The following is a 5,319-nucleotide window of genomic DNA, read 5'->3' as shown; positions in this document are numbered from 1 at the left end:
GTTCTTCGCATCAGGTGGCCAAAGTATTGGAGTTTCAGCTTCAGTATCAGTCCTTCCAATGAATATTCAGGACTGATTTCCTTTAGGGTTGACTGGTTTGATCTCCTTGCTGTCCAAGGGACTCTCAAGAGTCTTCTCCAACACCACTATTCAAAAACATCAATTCTTCTTTACAATATTCTTTATAATACATTCTTTACAAAAATAAAATCTGGTTTACAATATTGTATTTGTTTCTGCTGCACAAACAATGTGAATCAGCTACAAGTATATATATAACCCCTCCTTCCTAAGTCTCCCTCCCACCCACACATCCCACCCTCTGGGTCATCACAGAGCATGAGCTGGCCTCCTGTGCTGTCCAGCAACTTCCCACTAGCTAGCTAGTTTACACGTGGCAGTGTATATAAGCCAGTGCTACTGTCTCAATGCGCTCCACCCTCTCCTTCCCCTGCTCTGTCCACACGTTCACTCTCCACGTCTGCATCTCTAGTCCTGCCCTGAAAGTAAGTTCATCAGGACCATTTTTCTATGTGTCTTTATTTTGTGTGAAAAGTTTCAGTTCTTTTTACTTCTTATTCCACTACACCCATTCTTTACTACACTAACTCAAATCAAGCTTTGGGTCCCATCAATGAAACTGCTCCTGGTCAGTCATCAATTGCTTCCAATTGCTACACTCATGTCCAAGTCTCAGCTTTGTCTTATCTGCCAAACTCTGCGCTGCTGCTCATTCCCTCCTTACTCTACTTTCTTCCTTGGGCTATTGTTAACATTCTACTAATTAGATTTCTTGGCCTCTTTTTCTGATTTCTTTTCTTCTCCATTGCCTCTTAAAGTTGCAACACCCAAGGCCTCGGTTCTTGGCGTCTTCTCTCCTCTGTTGACCCTCCTTTCCTTTTGTTCTCTCATCGAGTATGCTGACTTTAATAACATCTATCCAGTGACAGTTCCCGAATTTACTTTTCTTCTGTCTAGAACTTTAGACTAGAGTATCCAAATGCCTACTTCCCATCTTCAGCTGGATGTCTACTTGAATCTCAAGTTTAGCAGATCCCAAACCAAACTTCTGATTTTTATCCCAAATCAGTTCCACTCGTGCCTTTTACTTCCTGTTAATGACATCTCAATGTTGCTCAAGGCAGAAGTCTTGGAGTCACTGGCTTACCTCATTTTCTCTTATTCCTTGTTCAATCTCTAAGCAAATCTTACTGGCAGCTTCTTCAGAACCCATGATCTGGCCGTTTCCTCCTTCTGCTCTACAAGCACCTTGATTCAGACCACAGGCACGTCTCACCTGCAATTCTGAGACAACCTTCACAGTGGTCTTTTCACTTCTGTTGCTTCTCCCTAGCCTCCCGCACAGGCCACTCTCAGGAGATAGCCAGAGCAAGTCTTTAACAATAAAAATCAGTGCCTTTTATGTCTGCTCAGAACTTATCAACATATTCACATTTTGCTCAGGGTAAAAGCCAGAGTGCTGCAATGGCTTAAAAGGACGCTCATGACCACACTCTCATAGTTCACTCTTGACTTTCCGCCCTCTACAGCTCTTCTCCTCCCTCCTTTCTCTGTGCCTGTACAGACTCCTTTCTAGTTTTCAAAGAGGGCAGACACATTCCTACTTCAGGACTTTTGTTCCTGGCTGTTCCCTTTGTCCACATGGTCCCCATCCTCACTTTCCTTCAAGCTTTTCACCAATGCCATCATCTCAATGAGGCTTTTTCACACAACTGTGTTTATTTGTCCTTCCCAGTTCCTTCAAGTCCTTCAACCCTCCTCTACTGCTTCCACAGATCCCATCACTTTGTAATACACTATATTGTCTTCTTTATTTCTTATGTTTGAGGTTTGATGTCTGTCTTTTCACAATAGAAAACAGCTTCCATAAAGGCCTTGCTGTCTGCTTTGTTATTGGTATGTCCCTAGCATGTTATATGCCTCCTGATACACAATCAGAATTCAAATTCCTATTAGGGATAGGAATACATAACAAGTACATTTTGCTAATGAATTACTATATGAAAGTGTCCTGCTCACTTCAGATTTCCTAGAAAATTCTTTTAGAAATAGAAAAAAAAAAAATAGACCTTATTTCAGATTTCCAAAAACTGAAGGGAAAATAGATTTTAGTCACTTATATAGATGTTTCCATTAACCAATGTTTTGGGTTCTATAATGATTTGATCTATGATCTCTTAGCTCACTCTTGGTGCCAGGCAAGCACACTTTAATGAGAGTGGTACCCATGTGCGTTAAATGAAGATGTATCTAAAAACGATAAATTGGACATTCTGAGTGAATGGTGTGTTTTCTTCAAGAAGTCATACTATCATATGGTTAATGAAACGTTCTGTTAGCAAACTTTAATTGCTAGCTATCTTTATTTTTGTATGACCTGTCTTCCCATTGTGAACATAAACTGTTGTTCAGTCGCCAAGTCATGTCCAACTCTTTTGCGACCCCATGAACTGTAGCCCACCTCTGTTCATGAAATTAACCAGACAAGAATACTGGACTGAGTTGCTCTTTCCTTCTCCAGGGGATATTCCCAACCCAGAGATCGAATCCATGTCTTCTGCTTGACAGGTGGATTCTTTAAAACCAAGCCACCAAAGAAGTCCTGAACATAGACTACTTATATTTTAACATATTACTTAGCATATTTTTTTAACAAGCCCATCAACATTTTTGTGCATAATAGACTGTGAATCAGTTCTTTGACTTGTGGCAAGGAAGTTGAATTCTGTGTAAGGACAGGTCAGATGAAACTATGTGTCCAATGAATGAAAGATATACATGGAAGGGACTGAATTCACCGCCTGGCTTTGCTGAAACTACTCAACCCTATAACAATAATGCCTATATTTCAAGCCCAACCTTTTGGAGCAAGAACTTGCATTTTCACTGCTATAAGGAGAGGAAAATACAAGGTTTTTCTGTTCATTTTTCATCTGGTAACTCTAAGGAAAAGAAGGGGCTGAGGTTCTGAATTAGGTCCCTGATGCATGGCTATTTAATCTATTCCTGATTCTGCATTTACTTTGCTCTGTCTGAAAAGGATGCAGAATTTGCCATAATGAATGACCCAAGCAATTTCAGCTAATGGCCGGAATTGAAACCTTTGATAATCCCAGGTGAATAATGTTGTCTCAACAGACTGAAGGAGTCTTTTACCTGTCTGACACAATGATAGATGTAATTAGTTAACAGGGCTAGTCAGAGGTTTTAGTGGAGGCATTAGCAGAGATTGCTCGGGTCATTCTTAATTATGCAAATTCTAGTCTTCTTCAGACAGAATACAAAAAAATTTAAAAAGAGTAAACACAGCTGGATGAAAAGATTTCAGGGAAACCGGGAGCTAGGAAGCTCATCAGAGATGTGATTATGAATCCCTCAGGCTAGGTGGGAGGGGAGGAAATAGCCACACACAAAGACTCATACTGTGGACAGCGCCCCGCCTTTAGCCAAGCCAAGCAGCTGGGAAGCCTGCTAGAAATGCTTGTCCTAAGACATATGGGGCCTTGAGCAAGCATGACTGAAGACAAGAATATTCCTATGGCTTTAATCCTTTTCCAAGAAGCAAGCTTGTTGTCTGGGGAGGACAAGCAAATAAATGGCTTCAATAAACAAAAGCAGGAGCCAGAGAATGATGAGTTGGGATCCCTGGGGTTCCATTCCACAGGACTGAAGGAATATGAGGGACGCAGAAAGAAGGAAGATTCTTCTCCAGGTCTAAGTTTGCAGCCACCTTTTGAGTGAGCTGTTGTGGTCCCTTCTTGACATTCCAGCTTGAGACCCTACATGCCTCCACTCAGCCTTCTAGCAAACAGTCAGAGCCAGTGTCAGATCTGAGAGAAGGTGCATAATTCAACCTGGCATCAAAAACAAAGGACTCTTTGCATCAGACGTGTTTATTTTTCTTGTAAGGCTTTGACATGTCATTGGTTGTCACCCATGGTTGAGTGAAATCTTGGCATGAAATCAATTTGATGTCCAACGTCAAGCAGCCTTGTTTAATGTCTCTAGATAAGGCAAGAGGGGCCTTGTATCCTTGAAGAGGGGCAAATGAATGACCTGGGGTCAATCACTCAGGCTTGACAAGGATCCAGCTGGTCCTCAGAAGCAGTCAACAGAAGTGGACATTTAGGCAGGGGCTCTTGCCAGTTGGTTTGCAAAAGCTTTGGGAAACAACCCTGGGAATTACCTGTTACCTTCTCTGTTTGCCTGGGACCCTGGGGTGGCTAATTCGAGGGCAGGACTTTTCAGCCACTCTCCTGTGGTTTTCTTCTCTTTCTGTAGCATAAAGGAGGCAAACCCATGAAATGTTCTATATTTAGGGAACTCACAACCAAGAATTAGTACAGCATGAGCACATAAATTTAAAAGGCAAAAATGTATGTATGATAGATCACTGTAGGTGCAGCAGGGAATGGAGGAGAGTGAAAAGAACATTTGTATTAAAGTTATACTGCCCTGGGTCTAACTCCCATCTCTGTTCTTTTTGCTAGCTGTGTCACCTGGCAGAAGTCACTTAAATCCTTTGAGAACAGGCTTCCTCATCTGTAAAATGGAGATTATAGTGCCTATTTGAGGATTAAATGAGTTAGAGTTTAGTACACATAAATCTTAAGGCATATTTTTATGGTGAGAAGAATTTTGGAGTAACATCATAGAAATGACAAATTTTTCATAATTTGAAACAATAATTTGAAAGAACCAATAGGTTCTTTAAGAGGAAGAACACAGAGCTCAATATATTTTATACTGAAACTAATGCACCATTGATTATATTTCTTTGCCTTGAAATAAATTTGGAGGTTCAACTTTTCTGTTAAGTCTTAAATGGAGACTAGCAATTAAGACTATGTGGTTAAAAAAAAAAAAACCAGAAATCATCCTAGAAAAGGGGACAATTTAGAAGAATCGCCCCATTTTCACAAGTATCTCCCTTCCCAATAGATGTCCTCATGGAAAAGTTATCCAAATTGGACTCAGGGATTAATGTAGCAAATCCTTATATGGTGCTTACTGTGTGTGAGGCATCTGTTCATGTAGAACTTTGCAAAGCCTGAGTTGTCTGATGATTATAACAAGCCTCAACTGTAGGTAGGTGGGTATTATTATTATTTCCATTTTGCAGGTGAGAGATTTGAGGAACTAACAGGTTAAGAGAATTGAAAAGATTAGAAAAAAAAAAGAGAGAGAGAATTGAAAAGATCAGAGAACAAGTAATCGGTGGCAGAGTCAGGCTGAGTGCACCAGGAGTCTGGTGCATCACTTTAGCCAGCGAGCTGTGCTGTCGTCTTCACATCAGCC

This window comes from Bos mutus, chromosome 16 (genome assembly GCF_027580195.1).
Source record: "Bos mutus isolate GX-2022 chromosome 16, NWIPB_WYAK_1.1, whole genome shotgun sequence".
NCBI classification, from domain to species: Eukaryota; Metazoa; Chordata; class Mammalia; order Artiodactyla; family Bovidae; genus Bos; species Bos mutus.
The sequence above is the reverse complement of the archived record's forward strand: the minus strand, read 5'-3'. Positions refer to the sequence as shown.